Raw genomic sequence first — 26,455 nt, forward strand, 5'->3', positions numbered from 1 at the left:
TGGTCTGGTGGTGCCATGGGCTGTTGCCTAGGTACAACCTTTATCAACTCGACTGGTATGATATTTGGTGGAGCATCTCTATGTCAAAGAACAGAACAACACCTTACCTTCCTAGATCCTCAGGAAACATGAACATGAGGGAGATGCTCAGTCTCCTTACTGGTGTTACAGATGGGGTTTTAAGGAGTTAGAGTGACCAAATTGATAGAAGTGTTGAGTCAGTTGGTGGCATTTTGAAGATGTACAATCTCTTAGCTCTAATGCTCCATTTGAATATACTTTGTACCCAGAGAGATGAAGGAAGTGGGAAGTCTCACACTCCTGAATCTTTATCCTGCCAGAGTCCCTTTTCACTGCCCACTGACCCCACTGTGCTCTGGGCTCACTTTCTAGCCCCATTAACAACACTCCTGCTGTGCCAAGCTCTCAATTGTCTTCATTTTTTTTAACTTGGCCTGGGCTTCCTGGTTTACTCCAATAGCCATAGTCCACAAAGAAAGACATTGGGGAAAAGTCAGGAGTCCCTCTACCAGGGAAGGACTGTACTTTCTTCTTGATTAGGAAGGAGGCAGGTGGCTGGTGTACACCAAGGTCCTGCTTTTCTTTATTGACTTGGCACCAAGAAAATTTACCAGGCCTTTCATGACATATGACTGTTTCTGGCTAGTAAGAATCAAGCAAAATAGCCTGAATTTTTAGTTTACACTTTTGTTCACAGTAAAGGTTTTTAGTGTGAGAAATTTCAGAGCTTGTGTGTTTTATAAGTTCCTTCATTCTCCCTTTGGAATAATTCGGTGATCACATGTTGAGATAAACAAAGCCAGGCTCCTTGAGAAGTCTTGGGGAGAGATTCCCTAGAGTTCCTTGATGCTGTGTGAGAGAATTCACTTCTGTCAAATTACTGAGATTTGGGATTTATTTGTTACTGATGCAGATCTTTGCCTATTCTGATTAATGTATAGGGGCCATTCACAAATGTTTTCCCCAAGTGACTTATATGCCCAGTGAGTCCTACTAGGTTTCTCTGGGGATACAGTCAATAAGTTGAAATGAAAATTATTTCTCAGTAACATACTATTGGAAAATCATAGAAAGTTATTCTAGAAATGAGAGTTAGTCCAAAAATAGAGTTGGTTTTAGATGAAAAGAATAGACTTTGAGAAATAAGGAAGAATTAGCCAGAAGTTTTTCCTGGAAAAGTTCCCATATGAGAAAGGGAAAAGAATTCAAACTTTAAGTTTTATAGGTCAGTTACTTAGTTGGGAAGAGAGGCATTCATGGATCCACACCTATTTATGAGTGCAAGGCTCATATATAGAGGGAGAATGGGGTGGGGAGGGAAAACTAACAGCACAAATCCACAGCAAATACAGAAAAACACACATGGCACCATTTATTGGGGGATTTTATAGAGTCCTTGGTTCTTCTCTTACTCTTATTAGATGCTCAGTAACAGGATCATGTGTGTAGGGTGTGTGAGAGAAAAATGAAGGCTGAGGTCCTACACTCTCTGGGATGTTGTGGTCTGCTCTGTGGAGGACTAAGACTAAGAAACTCCCTCTCCGGATCTGCCCAGAGCTGTAGCATCCAGAGTGATGCCTGGGGAGGCCTCTTAAGTGTCCTGGTTTCTTGCAGATGAAGAGACTTGAGCCAAGTTCTTTGTTTCTGTGTGAGGGACAGACAGGGGATGTCAGGTAGTTCCTCCAGGTGGAGCATTTTCTAATCTACATCTTTCTGATTTCTGAGTCTGATTTCTCACTCTTGTGAACCTACCTTATGGTAGCTCAGAGGATGTGACTGGATGATACAGGCTTTATGGAACAAGGAAAAACGACACTTAGCACTTCTAGTCCAGTGGATTTCCACTCCATTTAAGGTCATCTCATTATTCTTCCCCTGACCCCTATCCCTGACTTCAGAGCTTCAGTATCACATTCAAAATTTAGACTTTGTGCATTGTGAATCCTGCACTGTGAATTTTAAATAAGAACTGCTTTCACTCTTGGGACTTAACTTGTTGATTATAAAATATGGGACAGCAGGGGCTGGCATGATTGTAAAAGTTAAATGTACAAAATAACTGCTCTAGTGCTGAACTATAGGGCCACAAAGTAGGTTGATGGTAATTACTTTGCCTCCTCCTGGAGAAATATGAATGATTTTCTAATAAATCTTCAATAACATAATTTATACATGATGATGATTAAAGTTACAAGAGAACCTCAAGGAGTAAATATTTTATTTAATAAATTACCATGCAAGGTTAGAATCCTGAGGTTAAATTACTGTGTGCTATAAAGTCAGTTTATGCTCAGTAATCAAGTAGATAAAGACTAATGATGCAGGGTTTATATTTTGATTTACTGTCATCTCTTCTCACGAAAAATATGAGATCACCCATAACCATTAAGTAAGCAACTCTGCTGTCCCTTCCATCTCCCAGAGGAAACAAGACTGTGCCCTCCTCTGCTGCTGATGGGCACAAGGTCCAGGCTGCATATATGTTGTCAGGCTAAAGGGACACTGGCAGGGCAGCATCAGCCCATTAAGTGTGAGATTTCCCACTTGCGTTAAGTTTTGGAAGACCAGGTGTGATGGGAAGAATAACATCCCTGAGAAGGGATGTCCTAATTCCTGGAACCTGTGAAGACGTTACTTTGTTACATGGCAAAGGGATCTTGCATGTGAAACTAGTCAGAATCTCAAGGTGAAGGGATAATCCTAGGAGGCCCAATTCAATCATGAAAGTTCTTAAAAATGCAGAAGGGAGGCAGAAGTGGAACCTGGGGTGAGGTGATGTGAGAAGTACTAAACATGTATGTGGCTGGGATTGAAGATGGAGGAAGGAGCCATTAGCCAAGGAATGTGGGTAGCTCTGAAAGCTGCAAAAAGTCAAGAGTGTGGATTTTGCCCCAGGCTATCAGAAAGGACTGCAGACTTGTTGATACGTTGGGCACTAAGTCAGATCCATGTTGGACTTTTGCAGAGCTCTAAAATAGCAAATCTGTGCTATTTAAACCACCATGCTTGTAATTTGTTAGAGCAGCAATAGGAAACTAATCCACCAGAGACTAAATTGCTCGATACAGTGTCTGTAGTTCATGACATACAAGTACTTGTTGGATGAATGAATGAATTAATGGATAAAACTGTTTGCTATTCAGATACACATAGAATCCGACTGACACATACTTCTGCATATCTACTCTCTTATGGCAATTGAGATTTAATATGCTGATCCCAAAGTACTGCAAAATCCAGAAATATCTGTGTAAGAAGTTCTACCCATATTTACTGTGGATGTAGAGGGAGGGAAGACACTTCAATTTATGCAATGTCTGTGCTGTGTCAGGCACTTTATCCTGTCTAAAATAGTAATTCTTATTAACCCTTTCTCTCTGTCCCTGTCTTAATTTCTTCATGGTAATTATCACCAATAGAAACATTTATGTTTATTTTATTTTTCCACTTGCTTACTTTCTCTCTCATTCTACTGAAATGCAAAGCAAAGACCCTTGCCTATGCTGGATTTTTGGACATTACCATTGATCACATTTTTCCCAAGCAGATGGATTAAAATATCAGCATTTAACAGGAATTAGGAATGTGGCTTGATCTGAGTCTCCATCAGGGTTCTGATGTTCATCCATTTCATTGATCCCCATCTGCTGGCATGTGCAAAAGGAGTGCTGTTGGCCACAGGAACCCAGAGAGGGAATGTGCTCAACTGACAGTACTTCCTCCCAGCTCCTCTACTGGATAAGCTGCTCAGTCCTAAGTGAGTGAGCCTGAGCAAGGGTGGGAGGCAGACCCAGAGTGGTCCTCCTGCAGAACATCCTCAATGTGGACACAAGGCTCTACCGGAGCAGAGCTTCCAAATTAACTCTGCTCTTGATCCTTGCTGTGGCTCCCGTGCCTGAAACAGCCCCCATTCCATGGGAAGCATTCAGCAACTATGGGTTAATGAAAAGTGAATGCCACCATTATCTTACTGTATTCTCTCAACAACTCTAAAGTGGGTGTTTTATGTCTACTGCCTTGGGAACCTGAGGTAGATGTGCTGTGGTTGGACAATTCCCAACCATACCATGCTGCCTCCCAGCATTTGACATGGCTCTGCTTTGGAAAGAGGTGGTTGTCAGAGACACATGGGGACTTTCCCTGGGACACTGCTGCCCAGATACCTCCAGTGGAGCTTGTTGGGCAACTGTTAGTGTAGGTTTCCCATAAGGGGCAACTGTGTGATCTCAGGTTGTTTGACACATTCCAATGCCTGTGCAGGCCTGGACACCTCCCTGGGCACACACAAAAGGAGGTGAGAAAGGCATTGATTTTGTATTTGCTAACTTCCCTTCGTATTTTGAAGACTAGAAACTGGGGCTAAGCCCTAGTCTGAGTTTGCAGACTGAGTGCATTTGATTTTTGGTTTCCCAGGCATTTGCACCTTCACTTACTTGTAAGGAATGACTTGGAGAATATGCTTGAATCTGAAACCAACAGGAATCTGGAATGGAAGTGTGGTGTCCTGAGGAGTTTTCTCAACTAGGAGGAATTTCCAATTCAACTGACATTGTAGTAGGAGTTTTTTTTTTTTTTAAGAAAGTTTTATGTACACATCCTCTGTCCTATATCTACACAATTCATCCAGCATAGCTCTTGTCTGTAGGGGACTCTCTCACTAAGTTAGTGGACTATCCAATTTAACACTTACCTAGATCATTTGCTTTAAGACAAACAGTTCCTCATGACGCCATGCGATTCCTCAATAATTATCATATCTTCATTTTCCAGCACTGGGAAGGACACTAGTCATTGTCCCTCCTTTACTCTCATCTTAGCCTGTGAGCTCATGACCTCCTTCACTTTGCCTCTTTATAAACTCTACTTCTTTCTAGCTTCCTCTTCCCTTCTCGCCATGAAGTTTAATAGTGGCAATAAACTTTTATCTTGCCTTTTATGTGGTTGCTGCTAAATCTCTTATGCTGCCATTTTAATGACTCACTTTTACACCTTTTCCAATTGCTCTGAGTGCTGTGGTGGGGGACCTGGCACCTGGTTCTTTTCTGAAAGATAATGATTCTGTCAGCACCATACCCTGTTACATAATGTGGGATGTTGGCTTAGAGAAAAACTTTCAGGGCTAAATACAAGTTCTTCCTGTCACAATTCCTTGGAGTTCCTGTTCTCTGTGAAACTCTGTTTTAGAAACATGTTCTGGCTCATAATGACATCTATCTCCTTGAACTTGAACTCACTGGTACCATTTGCATGGCACTTTGTAGTCTTCTTTCTGTTCATGTGTGGATGCTTTGCATCTCCCTAGGACTTTACACTCTTTGGTGACAGGTCCTGTGACTTATACTTAAAATTCTTCTACCACCTAGCACAAGAATGAGTATGAGGCCATATAAACAGGTAGGCGTTGAACTGAGTTCCAAGGTGCCATGCATATTGATGCTTGCTGTGGTCCCCTCCCAGAGCCTCATTATCAATTCAAAGGAGCTGGCACATCCACCACCTGCATTCAGGAAAAGGGAAGCTATCTGGTTGATACAATGTGATCACCAGTTGTACTTGAGTTACTCTACCTGAAACTAGTTAGCTCTACTCCAGAATCTGAAGGTAGTCTTTGATTCAGGACTTGACTTTATGCAAACCACTCAAGCATTTGTGAATAAGTACTATCCATCCTTTGTGACAGTTCAGTAGCAGTCAACTGCTACTAGAGGGTATTCACTTCGATGTAGTACTGGTGATAGAAACACACCCTTTCATATTAAATTGCTTATAAAATGCATGGCTAGAGATGTGTTGGAAAGTTTCCATTCATTGTCCCCAAATTCTCTATGTGACCTATAATGGCATGAAACAATTTATGGGCCAGAGTTTATATTAAAAATGCTATATGTCCCAAAGAACATTGTTGGTAAATGTCATGTAACAAAGGTTGCCCATGGCCAAGTAGGTTTGTTAGCTAAATACATTTCTTTACTGCAGAACTTCCTCAAATCTCTAATGCTACACCCTGGCTTGTCAGAGGCTAAGCTGAGCTGGAGAGAGCTTGCTGCCAGGCCCTAGAGCTACTGAGAAAACCAAGAAGCCTTTAATCACTTACTGCAATGGACACAGCAAGAGGTTGAATTGCTTCTCTCCTCTTCCATGTTTCCCATAAAACACATGAGTTGAGGGCCTGATGGGTTAGAGACATGGGGTCTCTAATTGCAGAGGGAGCCCTGAACAAATTGCTCTGCTAGGTTGATGGACTTGGGACCAGGAGGAGGGGTGAGGGTAGCAAGGGTTAGAGCTAGAGAATTAAGGAGCACTGAGTCAGAGTGGAGAAAGTGTTCTCAAATTTTCCCTTCCTCTCTCCCCTGAAGGGATCTGTCCCCAGAAATGCCTGGGTTAAGAAGACAGGTATGTGTAAGAGCGTAACTGGCCAGAGGCACCTGAGTCCTCACTGCAGCTCTGTGTAGACACAGTGAATCTGGAAGGTAGAGAAGGCCTAGTTACCACATAGGCCTGCGTTCAGGCCCTGGTGAGCACGAACACCCAGCTTTTCTCAAGCAGACATTTTCAGGTTGACAGTGGATGGACCATGACCTCCTGCTTGAAGGTACAACCTCTGGGCTGGAGTAGAGGACTCTGGTGGGAAGGTTTTACTGCTAATGTGTTTATGAAATGAATATATTTCATTCAAATTTGTATTCCTCTGGGAAGGATTAAAATGCCTTTTTAAATATAGGGAAAATACTGTGCGGGCTGTGCCCAAAGCTTGTTATGATTAAAGGAACTTCACTTGTGAGGTTTGCCAGATAAAATCTTTGCCATTGTCCATAGTCAAGGCTAAGGGCAGGGCCTGAAAGATCATATGTAGGATTTTGACAAGGAGCTGGACTCCCATGCATGCTGCCTCCCTGTAGAATGATGTACAGGTGACATCTTTGGCTGCGGAGTTAGTTATTGCACATAACTTGTGCCTGCTATTCTTCTCACAGAATTTACGGGTCTTTCTATCTGCAACTGTTCAAAGTCTAGACTAAATTATGCAGGCTGTCACTTGTTAAATACACAGATCCCATCAGTAGCATTTCCTTTGATGTAGCTAAAAATCTGGACAGTTGCGACTTTCCTTCTGTATCATGTCCTTTTCTCATGTCACTTGAAAAATGCCCTGTCTGGTGAGCTGCCTGTGAGTTCTGTCTAAAGGGTATCTAGGATAACTAAGTTCAGAGAGGTTTTTATAGAACATCCTGAATTCAGCAGCAAGAATTGTCCAGAAAGATCCATAGGTGACTCCCCACCTCATGTTTCCTGACATCAGCCATCAACAAGGCAAGAAGTCAGAACTCCTATGACAAGTGGTATCTCATGGTATGTGTGTGTGTGCATGTGTGTGTGTGTGTGTGTGTGTGTGTGTGTAGGAAATCAGTGCCACATTCCACATAATGAAAAGGAATGTTTTTTATTTGGGTTGTAATGTCCTAGTCTTATTTATTCAGCAGATTTAATAGCTACATTTCACTTCATTTGCTTTCACATTAAAACCCTTTTCCTTCTCCCACAGGGAATTGGTGGGAGAGACAGGCCTAGTGAACCATTAACCAATTCAGATGATTGACTTATCTCTGGGCTCTCTTTCCACCTGCAGCACCAGTATTTGTACTGGGAGCTAGGCTCTCTGAGAGGGGTTGATTTGTTTTTGTGCAAAGTAGTGTAAGCTTATGGAAAATACAACCATATCTGGCAGCTTATTAAATGCATCCTTAGTTATAAGTGTACCTATTTATATGTATCAAAAACTTAACATGGAAGTCAGTTGTGCAAACTTAAGCAGGTCCTGTTCAGCGAGGAGTCTATGGAACAATAGCTTGGGAGAAGTTATTTTAATGGTAATTCTTACTCATGGGATATTTTCTTCAAGGGAAATCTTTTGAGAAATGCCAGGTTCTAAAAAATCGGGGTGGTTCCTGTTTACAAATAAGTGGGGATACACCGAGGCCTTCTTTGCAGTGCCCGTGAGGGGCTCTGTGGTCTAGAGGGAATTGTGCTCTGGCATGCTGCTTGGGCCTCCTCCCTCTGAGACAACTGTCCTAAACAACGCTCATACCTTTCCCAGTTCAGGACTTCAGCAGTTGCAGCAGCAGCAACAGCAATGCATGCGAAGCACTCACTGGGTAGCACGTAGTGAAATTCAAATTTTATAACACCCACAACAGATGAAAGAGGTAGTTAGGGAACAGTTCCCAATACCTTGCTCACCCTGACACTGACTGCAGATTTTCCAGTCCTCAAGGCCACCCGCAGTTTCTGTGATTTTCTAGAAGGACCCACAAGCGTACTGATAGCTGTTACCTTCACAGCTATGGTTCATTGAAACAAAAGTGTTAAAAGGGCCAGGGAGGAGGCATGAGGGACAGAGTCTCGGGAGCTCCCCGTGTGGACTCCAGTACATTACTTTGTCCTCCCAGAAGCACGCAGAGATTTGCCAATGAGGAAATCTACCCTAGTCTGTCTTGCTGTCCAGAGTTCTGATCGGGGCTCAGTCACATAAACATGACTGACCAGTCCCCAGCCTGCCTGAGGCTGAGCTGTTACTCTAAGCCCTCTCCTTCAGTCACATTGGCCAACTGCTTAGTGTGGCCTATTGTATTCGGGTAATCAAAGACATGCTTATCAGTCAGGATTTCCAAGGAATTAGAGGTCACCTTCCAGGAGTGAAGGCAAAGACTTAACTGCTCTTTGGGTCAGGTTAGAATTTTTACTACACATACAACTACTATAAGTATTCTCCTTTTTTTTTTCAGGTGAGGAAGCCAAACCTTAAGGTGTTCAAGTTATACTTTGTGGCTGGTAAAGCTTAGTCTTCACATTAGGGAACGTGATTCAGAAGATGAACTCTTAACTGTGACTACTTACAAAGGTATTAACTTAAATGCATTATCTATACTAGGCCAAATGGTTAATTAAAACATAAACACACATGCTATCAAATAAATCATAGACACTTACAGCACGATCTGAGTGTGAACAGGCAGGTCTTTCTTCTTGGGTGTACGAAGGAAAATTCCATCCTTGTTCTTGTCCATTTGACTGAGGTCACTCCTGACCACTTGCACAGATCATCGGAACTGCTGCTCTGTGCGCTGAGCTTGCCCGAGTGACTGTGCTGCCTGTGTCTGCACTTACTCAGTGCTCAGCCTTTAAGGTCTTCATTAACTTCATTTATACTGCTCTAACTATTTCTGTTCCTTAATTGGCAATTCCAAAATGCCAGGGTGAGAGTTTACGCCAATGCAAATGTATTTGAAAATGCTTGCTACAAAACATTTTTTCCTCTAAGATGACTGTGAATGCTTTTAATTGTTTCTTTTCTGCACTGCTATCTTGGAAAAGTTTAAAAATTACTGTTTGCTCTTCTGTATCATGTGATAATTATGAGATTCTAATCTCTGCACCTCAGAGCTGCACCTTCTCTTTCAACAGCCCCCTGCTACACCCACAGTAGACACAAGGTACATTGCTTGAGCTTTGCAGTAACTGTTTATGTAAGCTATAGTGGCCATATTTTCTCAGCCAAAATTTGGGACACATGGTCCAGTAAGGATGACTGTACATATGGGTACACAGGACATAATATTTCTTTCCCAGAAAACCTGAGACATATGGTCTCCATATGAACAGAATATATGGCCTCTTGCATGTCTATTTATTGATGCATCTCTAGTCACATGAATATGTAACAATAGTAATGTGATTTTTATAGCTTTTCTGACAGGGGCTTTCCATTTGGAAAAGATATTCATCATTTCTGTTTATGGTAAAATTACTTCTCAATTTAGTGACCAGTTTACAGTACATGTTATGAATCCTGGCTTTGATGTTCCTTAGTGAATATATTTTCTTACTTCTATTTAGGGATCTGTGTTCTGTCTGGGCAAAAGAAAAGGCTGTGTGTATTCATTTGTTCTGGAAATGTCTGTGGAGGAGTTACTTGGTGGCGAATGATTTCAAAGTAGATGTATTGGGAGGAAGCTCTAAGAAAACAGATGAAAGTTTATGACATTATTTCTCTGTTGGAGTCAAAGAATATGGGTGTCTTAAAGGACAAAATGAGTGATGAATGAAGGGAGGGTGAGAAAAATGGCAGAAAATGGAAATCATAATGCTGCATGGAAGATTTTTTCCTTCTAGTTGTCTAACCTTCATTCTTTTCCCAGGTGAGCGGTAGAAAAGTCAAATAAATAGGTGGTTTTAATCCACAGTTGATCAAATGCCAGTGGTAGGAAATAAATCAAACATTGATGTGTGTCAATTAAATGTCCTTGAGTAAAGAAAGAAATAATAGTTATAGTGAGTGCTTATTAATAAAAATGCAGTAAGCAATAATCTATGACATTCTAGTAGACAGAGATAGCCTCCTAAGTAAGCAAATGGTGATATATGTGAGTACAATAACTGAAACAAGAAGCTTCTAAAAGAAAAATGATCCCATTGTGGCACTTAAACTAAATTGGACATGATGCAGCCTATCATAGGCGATAGGTGGCCTCCAGTTGCTTGGACACCTCCCATGTGACACTGACCTTCACATAATACAAGAAACTCATGTTTGAAGCACCAAAGTGAATGATGAAGGTGACAGGAAAGCCCTGGCTGTTTTTCTTTCATTAGGTAATTTTCAACCAAAGTTAAGTCCCATTCAACATTCTTTGGTTTTTGCTTAAAGATAACAATTATATAGCATCTCTCTCCAAATTAGTCTTCAGTTCCCCACTGGGCCACAAAAGCAATTTTCTTCTCCATCTCTTCCAATATGTGAAGGCGAACACTCACAACTTTGCTTAAAACTTTTTGATCACTTCTCATTGCTCTTAGGATAGGGGGAAAATCCTCAACATAGCCCACATTCTCTTTGCTTGCTTCTCCACTGTAGTCTTTGTCCCCAGGCATCATGGATAAAACTCCCTGGGCTTTAGGACATGTGCTAATCACCACTTCCTCAGAGAAAAACTTTTCCCTTCTCACCCTGGCTAACTTCTTTCAACTGCCATGTCTTTTCTCATACACCATCCCCCAGGAACCTTTTCTAACCGCTCAGCATACAGTAGGACACTGACTTTCACAGTGCTCTGAGTACTTTTCTTATGATATTTAATATTAACATCTTCCTCTTAACTAGAGTAAGCTTTCCAGAAATGTCATTTTGTTCACATTTGCATCTCCAAACTTAGTACCTTCTTGGTACACAGCATAGGATAGATTACGTGCTTCTGGGACACAGACTGGTGTTGAGTAGAAAATCATTGTGTGGTATGAGGTTTGTACTTGTCATGATATTTCTTGAACTGTCCCCCATAGACTCATGTGTTGAATGCTGGGTCTCCAGCTGCTGGTTCTACTGTGGGAGGTAGTGGAAACTTTAGCAGGTAGAGCACAGCTGGAGGAAGTAGGTTGATGGGGGTGTGTCTTTGAAGGTTATACCTTGTTCCAGGTCCCTTCCTTTTCCTGCTTCTTGTATGCTCTGAGGTGAGTAGCCTCTATCACAAGCTTCTGCTGCCATGATGCTCTGTCTTACCACCAGCCCAGAATCAATGGAGCCAAGGACTGTGGACTGAAATCTCTGAAACATAGAGTCACAATAAATAAGTCCTCCCTTTAAGTTGTTTTTCTCAGGTATTTTGTCACAGCACAAAAGGTATAAAAAATACAGAGAATTGGTACCAGAAAAGTGGAGTTGTTGCTGTGACTAAACCTTGTGGTTCTTAAGCCTCTAGGGATGGTTTATGGGAAGAATTTGAGTTTGAGATTTGTGCTAGAGAAGCCCTAGAAAGCTGTAAGCAAAGCTTAATGGGTGATTCTGATTGGCATTCATAAGGAAGTCAGTAAAGTTGCAGTTGGTAGAGACTGTGCCCATGAAGTTTCAGATGGGAACAGAGGACTCCATTTGGATGAGACAGGAGGACATTTGTGTTTCATTTGGCAAATAAATTGACTAAATTTTGTTCATATTCTGAGACTCTGTGGGAGATTGAGTTTAAAGGTTATAGATTAATTAATTTGGTGGAGAAAATTTCATTGAAGTTCATCGTTCAGTCTGTGGCATGGTGAATTGTTGGCTGCTTTTAGCCAGGTTTACAGTGAGAGACTGGAGCTTTCTACTAGTCTACTAGTGAGTAGAAAGATTTGAAAAACTTTCAGCTCAGTCAGAAAAGTCCATGTAAAGTTAGTATTTAAGAAGGCAAACTTTTTGAAGAGATTATAGCCATTAAAAAGAAACCAAGTAGCTGGGTGCTGGTGGCTCAATGCCTGCCAATCCTAGCAAGAGGCAGAGATTGGGAGGATTGTGGTTCGCAAATAATTCTGGAGATCCTATCTCGAAAATACCCGTCTCAAAAAAGGGATGGTGGAGTGGCTCAAGCAGTAAGAGTGCCTGCTTAACAAGCAGGAGGTCATGTACTTTGCATTGGGAAAATAGGAGAGACGCCCAGAGGACATCTTAGAAATTGGCTCAAGGGTGTGAAAGATTAAACTTATTTGAAAGACTTTCTCTTGAGCAGAGAGCACCTCCAAGGAGCTCTGCTTGCACAGATTACCAAAGGAAGTTGTTTCCCCAGGATTCCTGTCATTGTGCTTGGCTGCTCAGGTAGTCAGAGCCCATGGCAGCCATGGTTCAAGGAAACTCAGCTATCACTTGAGGTGACAGCAGACCTTGGTGTGATCCATATGGTGTTATTTTTCCAGGCATGCAAAATGCAAGTTACAGGTTGTGGAGGCTTCCACCCATATTTCAAAGGAAAGACTAGAAGGCAAGGCTATGTGTGACAAGGATGGAGTCCTTTCAGTCAGGCCTGAAAGGATGATGCCTGAAGCTATAATGGTGAAACCTAAGCCATAATGGAGATTCAAGGAAGGTAGAGAAACCAAGAACATGAAACATCTACTAAAGAAAGTTACAGGCAGCAAGCAGAGCCAGTCCAAGAGAGAAGCCATGTGGGCTGCAGTATCAAGTCCTATGTGTCAAGATCCCACATCTCACCACTATCTGCTGGACGAGGAGCTACAGGACTTAATATTTGCCCTACTGTGTTTTATCTTGCTTTGGTCTCATTTCTTCTTTCCATGCCAAAATTCTTCCCTTTTGGAATGGAATTTTTATTCGTGCCATTGTATCTTAGAAGTATGTAACTTGTTTGTGATTCTACATGGTCTCACAGCTCAGAGTTGACCTTGCACATGAGAGAAGACTTTAAACTTAGACTTTTTAACATCATTGGAACTATTAAGACTCTGGGGACTCCAGGAGAAAGACAAAATTTATTTTTGATTATGAGATGTCCACGAGTCTTTGGCCCCTGGAGCAGAATGTTATGGTTTGAATATGAAATATCCTCCACAGGCTCATGTGTCGAATGCTGGGCTCCTAGCTAGTGGCACTACTTTGAGAGGTGTTGGAAACTTTGGAAGGTGGGGCATAGTTGGAGGAAGGAGGTCACTGGGGGGCATGTCTTTGAAGGTTATAGCTCATTGCAGTTTCTTTCCACTTCCTGCTTCCTGTCTGCCATGAAGTGAGTAGTCTCCACCACTTACTTCTGCTGTTGTGTGATTCTTCCTCATTATGGGCCCAGAATCAATGGAGATAAGGACTGTGAATTGAAATCTCTGAAATAGTGAGCCAAAATAAACAACTCCTCCTTTGTGATGCTTTCTCAGGATTTTGTCACAGCATGGAAGTTCGGATTAATACAGTACTCAAATGTCCCTGTTCTCAGGTTGGCTTCTTTCAGGGCCAAGCACCAAAGAATGATGCTCAATAGAACTGAATCTTTTAAATGGCTCTGTCTTCCATTTCTCATCTTCCCAGGAAGAAAATAAACCCACGGCCTGTACTCGTTTGAAGAAACATTGGCATCAATCTCCCTTCCATTTGAAGGGCTGAGTCTCCTCAGTGTTCACAAGTTTCCTCTGTGAGTGAGCATGAACTTGGGGGAAGGAGGACTTCTAACATGCCAGGGAAGGGTGACGACAGAAACAGTCACATCATCCCATTGTCAAGTGCTTGCTGTTCTAAACACTGTACACACCTATCTGCACAAACAGATGTGCAGGTGGGGCGTTTAATAGAAGCTTATCAAATCATTATGAATGTCTAGTAAGTGAGTTCCTCTGAAGAAGTGTAGGAGAGGAAATTCTCACAGAGCAGCCAACATCTGGATTTGGAAGGATAAAATCGAATTTGGCAGGAAAGAAGCAGAGAAAGACATTAAAGGAAGAAAAAAAAGAGTGGTTATAAGGGTTCTGTGGAGGAGCTTGGTGGGGTGGAATGGAGCAGTGGGAAATCACACGGAGGGTAGATGGGCCAAATGGTGAAGGTGTGTAAATCTAGATTTTCACTCAGAGAGGGACCCGCATGGGCTTGTTGGTAAATCTAAGTTGTCCTGTGTTCCTCTGTGCATGAAGAGCTGGAGCTAGGCTTTTTGGAGGGAGGGAAAAGAGTCGGCCAGTAGAGTCGGCCCTTCTCTGGATAAGGTAAAAGCAAAGACACTTCCCACTCTGGGATAGTCTACCTCAAAATGGCTCCATCAATCTCTATGGTCTGTACAATCCTCAATGGATAGTTTATCTGGGTAAGCTTTTCTCATGGCTTGATAAGTTTTCCTGCCTATCTTTGTTTACTTAAAGATGAATTTAATACCTAACACCTGTTGAATGTTTTGTTGGGGATCAACTTATGAGGAAGAATAATTCTAGGCTTCTGGAAAGGTAGGCAGAGTTGTAGAAAATATGCATTCTGTAGCTCTTCCTCCACTCCTTCCCTGGGCAGTGAGCACAGGACAGACTTCCATCATTGGAAACCTGCTGCCATTACTCCATCTGTCTGAGCTCCTGTGACTTTTTTCCATAGTCTCACATTCTAAGTGTGGCAAGTGTGTTCTCCGTACAAACGCAATTGAGAAGCTACAGGACCCTCCTTTTCCATGCATCTCCAGTTAACTTTGGCTCAAACATTGGCTCACTGATTCCACAGTGCATCATGGGGTCCAAACCTTCCCCAGGACATGTGTGAGGGTCCAGGAGCCTCAACTTGCCATGATCTCAGCTTCCTGATGCTTTTAAAGGGTGACTTTTGACCAATGCTTCATTGAGATAGGCCCCAGACCGACCATAGCCTCCACCCACAAAAAAATAAAATCAATCCAAATGGAACATTTAGACTTTTAATGTTTTTGACAGTACTAGGGTTTGAACTCTGGGTCTTGAGCTTGCTAGTGAAGCACTCTACTACTGGAGCCATGCTTCCAGCAAAACATCTGGGTTTGTAATTGGGTTAATTTCAAATTTGAGAGGTTGTTGGGAGAGCTCTCACCATAGCAACCCGTTCCCTAATCATTCCTACTGTCCCTTCTCTTTTCCTTGGTCTTCTCATGAATTTTAGAATTTATCACTCTTTAACGTGGAAAATGAAACCATCTCTCTCTATCTCCTGTTCACAAACTTGGTTAACAAGCTCAAGAGAGTTTGTTGAGAAGGAAGGGGAGTTCTCCCTGGTGGTACCCGAACTCCTCAGGAGTGATTATAAAGACCGATTTTTATTTTCTCCTCTTATGAAAGGTAAGTGAGATTTCTAAAGTGGGAAATGATTGGGCTGAGTGTGTCCTGTGCGTCTGTGCACATGTGTGTGGGCCCAAGTGTGTTTGCATGTGCGTGTATGGTATATACTTCCTCCTGTGTGTGTCCATCCTGAGAATGTGGAAGTGGAGTGCATTCTGAAGGAGAGTAAACTTTCAGAGTTGAGGAGGGCAGAGAATGGCTGTCAGATCGAGTGGTTGACCTTGAAGTGTCTGTGTGCAGTAGCAATAGTCACCTTTGGCACTGCTGAGTTTGCAAAGCCCTGCAAGAAGCGTTGCCTAGAGCTCTGCCTGATTCTGTAAACGCCTGAGTGTTGGAGCCAGCATTGCCTGCTCCCCCATGAGCCACATTCCCTCTTCTGTGAAGTGGAGTAGGTGTTCCCCCATCAGAGGTTGCAGCAAGTGCAGATCACAGGAAGATGTTTGTAAGTTGCTTAGTATTGCCTTTGAGTCTAGGTGGTACCAATTAATGCTGATGCTTATATGTGGGTCTTGACTTCAGACTGCCTGGATTCTCTTCTGGTTCTGACATTCACTAGCTGTGTGATCTTAACTAGAATAAGCAACCTCCCTGTGCCTCGGCTTCTTACACAAAGTGGGGCTGGTAAGAGTTCCCAACTGTGGTGTGTTATGAGGCACAAGTGAGCTGAGCGTGAGAAGAATTTAGGACATTGCCTGCTGCGGAGTGAGCCTCGGGAATCATCAGGAGGAAGGTGCCCCTCACCCCGGGAGCACAGTTTCACCTCCCAGGAAACTGACTTGTGGGCTGATGTCCAGATCTGGAAACCTTTATCCTAGGATGCTCTTATTTTTCAGTTTGATGATTTTCGAATCTTTTTTTTTTTTGGTCACAAATAATTTCTGTGTATTTTATTTACATAGCATCTGTCAGTTTATTATGGGGGTTCTAAAACAAGTAAGCTATTTTAGTTTTAAAACAATATTTTGTTCTGAAGCAGTAAAGAAGGGGAGGAGAGAATTCCTTCAAAAGCTAGAAGCCAGTGAGATTGTGTGAGTTCACACTACTCAACCTGCCCTGTAACAACGGGATGAGGCAGGTTAACTGGGACCCTCGCTTGTCCAACCCTGGAGTGCTTTAAGCACCAGCCTGCCTGCCCACTTGTAAATTATAAGGACAGCTCTCCACCTTCTGTCCAAACAGTGGCCAGATCCAAAAGCAACCTTTCCCTGGGGTTGGGTCAGTCAAGGGCTGAATGAAGTGTGCTTCCGCAAGAGGTGAGGTGGCCTGGCTACAAAGGCACAGCTTTCCTCCTTCAAGGACACATGACCACAGTTGTCAGGGTTTCATTACTTGGGAGAAAATGTTACGGCCACTTATTAGTTTTTGCTTTTGACAAAAGAATATCTCTTTTGGAATCTGATATCAGATGCAGTGTTATTTCAGGACTCAAACGAATAAGATCTGTGAGCAGACCATGCAACCTGCAACTAGTTTAAAAGGAATCTGACATATAGAATTGGATTAAATGTCTTCTGTATGGCTTTGAAGTAAAGACATAGTTTGCTTTGGTTATGTAATTGTTTATCGAACTGCATGGGGCATAAATGTGAGCCTCTGTGCTGCAGCGCGGGGAGAGAAATCCAATCTGATCTCTCTTTATGCATTATGTTCATTTTCACAGGAAGCTATAAATGAGTCTACTGGGCCTGTTCCTGACACAAGCGCTCTCATCATTATTCAGATTAGTTTTCACTTTTCTAAACTGGTCTTCTGCCTACCGCTCCTGGAGCCCTGCCAGCCTTTGGGAGAGGATTAAATAATCCTTTGATCACAACTTCCTACATGTTGTGCTATTTTGTTCTTTCCCAAATGTCAGCCTCTGCTCACATGCCCGTTTCCCTTGGGTGAGGATTGCAAATGTCTCCATGGCTTGTTTCTCTGTGGATGGGATGGTTAGGCCAAAGCAGGGTGGCTCTGGCTGGAGTCCAAGGTCCTGTATGCGAAGGCTGAGCTGACCCTGGACTGCTTCCATTGTAGTAAGGCGGGAATTCCTGCTTACCACCCACAGTCAGTGGTGTTTACTCAGACACACAGGCAGAGAGAATCAGTAGGAATACATTCCCGAGAGAGGGACAAATGAGGACACTTAGAGCAGAGGGCAGGTGGAATAGACAGCTGGGGAGCCTGTGGACAGCCTTGGATGTGAATGACTCTCTGGATTGACACATCCCTTCACTCTCTTAGCAGCAGACTCACCTTCAGATACTTTCATGCCACCAAAGTACATGGAGGACTAGGAGTAGGCACATGAAGGATGTCATTTCCTCTTGTGTTTTGGGTGTGGAGCATGCTAAAACACACAGTATGCCTTTGTGTGTGGATCCTTGGTGATGGGGTTAAGTGTAAGGAGAATAAAAGTGGCTTTTCCCATTCCTTTGCTAGCACAGAATCCCGTCTCCAAATTCTCCATCTGGTTTTAGCATATCTAGGCAGAATCCAGCCCATCAGGCACCACACTGGAGCTCGGGCTGTCCTGCTTTTGGCACTGTGAAGTTACTTGCGGAGGTGCATTAGCCTCCACTGAGGGTGCTAGTGTAGGAGCAACTTCCTGCTTCCTCTGCTACTCACATCTTCCAGATTCTTCAGTGTGACAATATCTGCTTCTCACACTGGCTCTCGGCTCCAGTAGAACTTTATCATTGCCTGGGGAGAGTCAAGGTCCTATCAGAGCTAAGCCCTGACCCACCAAGTGAGCTGGAATCTCTAGGCTGATGCCCAGGCAGGGGTGTGTTTATTCCTGGGTGGCTCTAATGGCTGGCTAGGATCCAGAGCACACGAACTCAACTGAGGCTCAAGCCTTGGCTTCAGAATTCATGATTTAAGTTGTAACCTCCCAGCTCACCTAGAGGAGGCGGGGGGCTCCCAGGAGATGTGGCCTTTGAACAGGGAGCAGCCAGGTGAGGAAGAAGCAGGTATGAAGGCACAACGCTCTGATTCATTGTGTACACAGAAGGGCAAGGACTGCAGTGAATTGAAAGGTGGTAGCATGGGGAGAAGACAGTTGTACAGAGCAGGACAGGGCCAAGCTGTGCAGGGTTCCATGAGCCAGGCTCAGTGTATATCCTTTAACACAGGGACAACCAGGTTGTAGCCAGATGGTGACATGGTCAACTTTGCTTGCTAAATAATACCCCTAGCACAACATACTGAATGGACTGAAGTCAGAAAGTCTGTGGGGTGGTAACTCTGTGAAGGGGCCTTGGGCCAGGGAAACGGGAAAAGAGGATGGAGAGGGGCCTGTTTCTGACAGCGGATGGACATGTCTTCCTAACTGCCTGGGCTCAGGTGAAGCAGTGGTCTCGGAGTCGTGGCTGCCCTCAGGGAGGAGGGTAATTGCTATTCACAGAGGTTAGACACACCTCCTTCTTTCTTCTAACACACTCAGATGTGGATCTGTGAGGTGTGAGGTCCCATCAGGGCACCTTGGAGGATATGCACTGGATAGCTTGCAAGGGAGTTGGTGGGTCTGGACTACAAGTGATACATTAGGATACAGATGGATTTGAGCTAGGACTGATCCAGCAGTGAGTTAGGACTGGCGATTCTGTGAGGTTGAGGTTAACCCAGCATGAGAGAGGTCAGCTAGGACAAAAAGCTCTCAGGGCAGGGAGTTCTGGATATCAATCATCACAGGGGGCAGAGCTGGAGAAACTAGAGGCTGACGGGTCCATGAGGGGCCCGAGGAAGGACCTTCACAGAGCAGGAAAGAGCTCTGTGCAGAGCCAGGGCTCACAGTGCCCTAGCCCACGCTGTGATCTGAGGTTAAGGCCATGTTCTACCATGGCCAGAGGATGATCCAACTGGTGTGCCACAGATAGGCTCCCACTTGTCAGGTCCACACTGGGTGCTCCTTCTTCCCTCCCTCCCAGAGAGTTCTCTCTGGCCTCCTCCTCTCAGGTGCTCAGGCTAGACAGCTGGATGTCTCATACCATCGCTAAGGGATGGTGTCCATCCACACGCTGCCACTGCCCTGGCCTAAAGCTGAGCCCTGCAGTGGCTTTGTAGCTGCTCTTACTCCACCCACCTTGGTCCCACTGGTCCGTCATACACACAGCTCCTATAGGAAAGGGCTGCAAACAGACAGTATGTCTGTCCCACCCACAGGCTGTTGGTGGCTTGTTCTGACCCTGATACAGCTTGAAGTCCTTAGTGTAAGGGCCGAGGTCCATCCAGGTCGCCCTCCTCTCCTCTGAGCGCTCCTGTTCCATCCACCCACTGGGGCAGAGTCACACTTGCTCTTGAGGCTTCTCAAATGTGCTGAGCCCCTCCCTGGGCTACGATGGCACTTGGTTTCCTTGGCATGGTAACCCTACTCTCCTTATGCCAGTAAGTACATATTTTTCAAGTCCAATTTGAAATAGCATCTCTTCAAGGAGTTTCTTCTTCTTTTTTTTTTGCTGGTACAACAGTTTGAATTCAGGACCTTACACTTGCTAGGGAGGTGGTCTACCAGTTGAGTCATGCCCCATGCTTTACTTATTTTCAGGTAGGATCTTGTGTTTTTGCCTGGGTTAGCCTTGGGCTGTGATTCTCTTACTTATGCCTCCTATGTAGCTGAGATTATAGTCATGAATTATCATATCCAGTTACTATGTTGAGAGGGGTCTCTAAGTTTTTGCTCCAGTTAGCCTTGCACCACTGTGCTTGGGATCCCCACCTTCCAGAGAGCTGGAATTATAGGTATGAGATGTCATGCCCAGCCCTGGAATTTTATTCTTCTTCAGACAGGAGGGTGCAGCCTTCAGAAATCTCAGAGAACTATTTTCTTTACAGTACTTACCCAGCTAATATGTGTATAAGGCATTTGTGCATGATCACTTATTTAATGTCTGTTTCTTGTCAGAATATAAGTTTATTGAGGGAAGGAATCATGTTCACTGTACATCGCACACTGCTGCATTAGATGTTTGCATTAGAACGAATACATTCAAAATCATTAAAAACATGAAAAGCTTCAAGCAGCTAAAAACGCTAGATAAACAAGATAATGTTTGAAAAATAAGGACAACTGGATGGTACAATTGTGAATTCACTGTGACTTCTGTACCTAGAGCACTTTCTGTATCTAGAAGAGCCAGGCAGGGTGGTACACACCTGTAAGCCCAGCTGTGGAAGGGATCAAGCTCCAGGAGGATCCTGGTCGGTCAAAAAATGTGAGTCCCTGTGTGAAAATAACTAAAGCAAAAAGGGCTGGGGGCATGGCTTAAGTGGTATACCACTTGCCTAGTAAGCATGAGACTTGTAGTTCAAAAACCTCAATGTTACCAAATTAAAAAAAGAAGCTGATGCAAGGGAGAGTATATCTCCTGGGGATTTACTGAATTCATTGAGGAATTATTGAAGGTCTAAAAAATGGAGATAGCATGTTCTGCTTCTTCCTTTCCCAAGGAACTGATCACAGTCCTCTCCTTGTTCCTTTTTCAAGAACAGCCAGTATTTATTCACTTCATAGGCTCAAAAATCTTACCCCAAGTCCCCTTTCTCTGTTCCCAAAGTATTGCAGTATTTCTCTGTTGTCCTTCTGACTAATCTAACTTCTTCAGAGTGACAGTTGGGTCACTGCTTCTCACACTGCGTCATTTTCCATGTGCATATGTGCTTCCTCAAAGTAGGAGACTGGGGAGAAGCATGTTCTGTCTCTCAGGCACCGTCTGGAGCTGCATCTCTGCCCCAGCAATAAATAAAACCCTAGAGCTCAAACATCTAAGAAAATAGTTTAAAATCTGATGCAGATGAAAAAGGATGCATGACAAATACAGGTTCAACATCTTAAAATTATTGGAAATTCCCTCTCTGCTGATAAGCTATTGGTTTGAAGGTATAAGTAAAAATAGTCAACTCATAATAAATTGTAATCATTTTAATCTTTTAAAAGTCTTCTGAACAGCAAACATTGGTAGCACCTCTCTAGTTTCTAGGGTTTCTCAACCTGTTCCCTTGAAATTTGGGGCTGATAGCTCTGATTGGGGATGGTCTCGGGCACTGCAGGAGGGTCAGCAGCCTCCCAGGCTTCTTCCCACTCAATGCTAGGCATATCTGGTCACAGTGAAAGTGCCTCCAAACATGGCCCAGTGTCCCCTGGGGGGAGAGGCATGGCCCCAGCTGAGTCACTACTTTAGCCCAAAGTTTGAGCCTGTGAAGATTTATATGTTTGGAAGAGGTGGATTGGCATCCTACATAAGTTTCACTGATGGACTCAGTCATTGTGCTCACACAGCACCTGGATGAGCCTAGGCACTGTGGACGAGGAGCTCTGGGTCTGAACATAGTCGTACATCCCTTAGAGGATGTGGAGAATGACAGAGTGCCAGCTGGGTGTCAGTCTGCCCCTGCTTTAAGCAATGACTCGAGCTCAGAAGCACTGTGGGAGTGGGGTTACCACCCAGCCATTCTTCTAAAGCATGGACACCTGCACTCTGGAGGGAGGGCCGCATTTACAGCTCCTTCTGAGAGCACTGCAGACGTGCCTCCATGAGCCAAGGTGGGGCCCTGCCTGCTGTGGTACCAGAATGTCACGGTACACTAAAGGAACATGTCTCCCCTCACAGGGAACTTCTAAATTTGGCTGTGCCTAATTGGGGTTTGGCTACTTTTACTGCATGTGGTTCCAGGGCCATCTGACTCTCCTGACATTTGCCTGATTTATTATCCAGGGACAAACATGTGTGAGATGGAGAGTAGGGATGCTCAGAGTTTAATTAAGCACGCACCTGCCTTGGGTGTGTGCCCAGATGCTCTGTGATGGGCGAATCTGAAAGTCAATACCAACAGTAAAAGGCAAATAGGGCAACACTGATGAACTCAATGATAATTACTTATAAAACATGCTCTGGCTTGCTGGCTTCCTGGGGAGAATTTGCTTACTCTAAGTGCCAGTGAAGCTTCAATGAGCAAGGTTGGGGAGGGCGCATATGGGAGCCACATGGTAGAGACCTCCACCAAACTTCTACAGGTGTCCTCGCTGCTGAGCTCGGTGTCCCTGGAGAAACAAGCACCAGGGAAAGGGAGGCAGGTCCAGCCCTGACATCACTACTTAGTGACTCATTTACTGTGGAGTCCTCTCAAAAATAATAACAGCACTTGTCACTTGTAAAGGGACAAGTGGATGTTGAGGTGCCAATTTGATAGTGGTTGGTATTATTCCATGCATAGTGCCCTGGTCAAGGAAGAGAAATCAAGTAGCAACTCAGAGATAACTTTCAGTGGGGCAGGAGTGGAGTCTTCCACCAGCAAAGAAAAAGGCCTTTGGGCAACAGGGAATATTGAGTTAAATATGGGCCCTGGAACTTGCCCAGCTGGGGAGGACTAAGGATGAAAAGACCTGGAAAGTCAGAGAAATGGGCATTTACTTACATTACTCTGGGGCCTATGGGCAAGTTGGATGGATGGGAGGCCATGAAAGGTGGTGTAGGTCTTGCTGCCAGAGTGGCAGCTCATGATAGGTTTGTGGGAGCTTCTGTCACCTGTGAGGCTGTGGCTTCTGAGGTCCCTCAGCCAAGACACCATGCTGCCAGTCAGCAAAATAAACTGTGGTCAGCAAAATAAGCTGAACAGAGGCTGACAGGACAATGAAAATGATTGGGGTCCCTCCAGGCTCCTCCACAAATGCCAGCCACTGTGTCTAACTGCCAGGATGTCACAAATTATGTTAGCTCTCCATCACTGTGACAAAATAACTAAGAAAACCAGCTTGATGTGAGGAAGATTTATTTGGGGTCACAGTGTTGGAGGTTTCCGTTCATGGCCAGTTGACTCAATGCTTTTGGTCCTGTGGCATGTAAGTAAGTCATGGTGGGGGTGTGAGGTAGAAGAGGCCTGTTCGCATCGTGGTGGCCAGGAAGCAGAGAGAGGTCGAGGAAAGGGCAGGGTCCTGCTCTCTCTTTCAAGGGCACACTCCAACTGACCTAACTTCCTTCACCAGGCTTCACCTTCTAAGGGCTCTATCACCTCCCTGTGGTGCCATAGGCTGGGAACAAAGCCTTTCACATGGGCCTTTGGGGAGTGATGATGTCTTCCTAATTCTAGTAAGTGTTTCTCTCTGTCTCTCTTTCGCACACACACACACACACATTGTGATAAAATATTCACAAATTTTACTCATTTTTACTATATGTGGCATTCACACAATGCTGTACACAAGTAACCCGTGTTTCCAAAACCTTCTTATCACCCCAACAGAAGCTAGTCCTAAGCCCTTTCTCCAGCCCCTGGTATCTTTCATATATCTCTGTAAATTTGCCTATTCTGGATCTAGAATCACATAATATGTGACTTTTTGTGTCTAGCTTCTGTCACTAGCATTATGTTTTCAAGGGTTATCCACAGGGTTGCATGTGTTAGAACATCATTCCTTTTTTACAACAAAATAATATTCTACTGTACAGATAATTGTGTTTGTTCACTTATTTGCCATTGGTCGCTGGGTTTTTTCCTCTAGTTATTGTGAACGCAATGTACATTTATATGCAGGTATCTTCCTTTCATGCTTTTGGGGACATATCTAGGATTGGAATTACTGGGCTATGGTTAGTGATTTGAGGAGCCACCTTAACCTATGACTGTACAAGAAGGGGATTCTGGGAAATATTTGCCGTCATGGGTGGAGTGGTGGTGTCATACTAAACACAGAGTTCAGCAAGTTCCTGTTCTGTTTGTCTTGGTTGTTCCAGAAGTGACTGGTGAGGAAGGCTCTGTCTAAAAGGCCAACAAGACTCATTTCTCTGGAACCCAGACTGGGGAACATGAAGAGCCTTGATCAGTCAGTATTGCAGGGAGTCAGATGTCAGAAGCACCACTAAGGGTATAAGAGTGAGATTTGCCTTGATCCTTGGTGGCTGTCTAGTTTTGGCCCCAGGATCCTTATAGCAAGCTACTTTGCCTCCAGATGGCCTCATGACCATCTATGCAGCAAAGACTAACATGCATGGCCCATTGGGGAAACAGGATCAGGCAGTTCTTTCATCTAGAGCACCTGCCATTTAAGCAATGATCTTAATGCCTGGGTCTCACAGCCAATGTCATACTGAATGCTATCTCCAGGCCCATGAGTGCCTGGGTGGAGAGCCTGCCCACTGGGGAGGCTTGGTGCCAATCAGGAGTAGAGAGGCAGGAGGCTGGAGAGCAATACTGAGGCCAAGACACACAGAGTAGCCAGAAGGAGGTGGATTCATAAAAGAAAAGGGAAGATGCTCACTGAGCAAGCAGCTGCTGAGAAGTGAGGCCCATCTCTCCAGGGACTCTTTGTCCACCTGGGTAGGGCTGTTCTGAGCTTCCTTATTTCCCTACACATTTTCCAATAATTCCATTACCTGATGAAAACTCTTGGGGTGAGGAACCTAGTTAGGACACAGGCACACACGTCTGACTGCTGGTCCTCTTCCTCTGCATTTTCTCCCTTGTCGAGGGAGTGCTGAGCTGGTGTGCTACCTCCTTAACACCTCATCCTTGACAACTCAACCTCTTGGTGACTTCTATTTACTCCCCTAAATCACTTACGTACTTATTTTGTGCCCGTAGGCTTACACAATCTAAAGCGAATGAGGGAGGTGTAAAAATCATGTTATAAACTTAAGTCACAGAGAGTGTCAACTGTCTAATAAAAACAACAAAAATCCTTCCAGGCATTAATGAATAAATTTGGACAGTTGCCTTCAGTTATTTCTGGACTATAACAGGGGCTATGCATGTAAATTAGAACAGTGGATTTGGTTATTACAATGACTATCAAATATTTCTTTATCCCCAAACATTAATGAAAACATTGTTTTTTCTCACTTCTCTTTAAATGTATGGCTCACAGGTTGAGGAGAGTTGTTAAATCCTGCCATGAAATGCTGACTGTGAGTGAGTTTGATGCCTGGCTTTGCATTCTTGTTGGCAGTCCGGGTCTTGGTGGGTTCTCTTTGCTGGAAGCCCCAAGTAACTAGTTTGCTGTATTGATATAGTCTTGGCCACAGTGGGCCCAGAGGCCTGGGGCTTTCCTGTGTACATAGGCCTGATGCTTTGTGCTCTGCACTCATTGGAATGAGGTCCTTCACTGTGGAAACAGGAGTAAGGGCATGTTCTACAAACCCAGGGTGAGGAGGGCACCTCCCAATGGGCTCTGGGTCAGGAGCTGGGATACCATTTCTAGGCTTCCTGTCCTCTGTCAGATCTGTGCCTGCTTTGTCTTCACATCATGTCCTCAGTTCTGAACTGGGGCAATAATTCCACTGGATGGTTATTATGAGGATTATTCAGAAGTTGTAGATATACACATTTCTGGCCCATCAGAGACACTTTTATTAAGAGTTGATATACAGGAAGGACTAAGAGCAAGGCAGAAAGGATCCACAGACACCCAGAAGTGAGTTTTTCTGTTGGACATGAAAAGGTCTATGAAGTCTTCAAGGTGTCCTTAGATTGCTACAGAGTCAGCCTGGCTCTTTCAACAGATTCTTAAAATGATCTCCTGAAGTATAAGAATTGTTGCTCAGGTGTCTTCAGTAAATGTTGTAGCAATCCCTTTCAGAAGTTCTCCAGCATTCTATTTTTTGAACTGTTAAACACTGGCAGTTTTAGTGGGTCCTACACTCCCAGCCCCTCTCTTCCTAGCTGTTTCCCAGGTTAGGTGGGAAAAGCAAAATGCTTTCAACTGTTTCAATTCAGAGAATTGGTCCTCCTTGTTTATGAAGTGGGTCCATTTCAGCCAACCTTCAAGTTTGTTATTTGGATTGAACTAACTTTGCAAGTACAGGACCTCTGTAACCAATACACAAATTAGATGCCTGGTCACAAAGACTGATTCATGTGCATTTTAGTGTATTTC

At 44.0% G+C, this 26,455-nt stretch overlaps 2 long non-coding RNA genes across 5 annotated transcripts in view; one reads left to right on the plus strand and one right to left on the minus strand.

Moving 5' to 3' along the window:
- LOC141422443 (uncharacterized) overlaps positions 1-9,506 on the minus strand; it is a 129,112-nt gene extending 119,606 nt beyond the window's left edge. For 2 of the 4 annotated variants that reach the window (XR_012446976.1, XR_012446977.1), the window contains exon 1: positions 9,010-9,502. This is a non-coding gene — a long non-coding RNA (uncharacterized lncRNA). Of the gene's footprint in view, positions 1-9,009 lie in introns of all 4 variants that reach the window. The other 2 variants (XR_012446975.1, XR_012446974.1) reach the window with 2 other exon arrangements.
- Positions 1-26,455, plus strand: part of LOC141422444 (uncharacterized) — a 98,253-nt gene that overhangs the window by 53,630 nt on the left and 18,168 nt on the right. The gene's annotated exons all lie outside the window — the stretch shown is intronic.

Source organism: Castor canadensis, chromosome 4 (assembly GCF_047511655.1).
Source record: "Castor canadensis chromosome 4, mCasCan1.hap1v2, whole genome shotgun sequence".
Taxonomy (NCBI): Eukaryota; Metazoa; Chordata; class Mammalia; order Rodentia; family Castoridae; genus Castor; species Castor canadensis.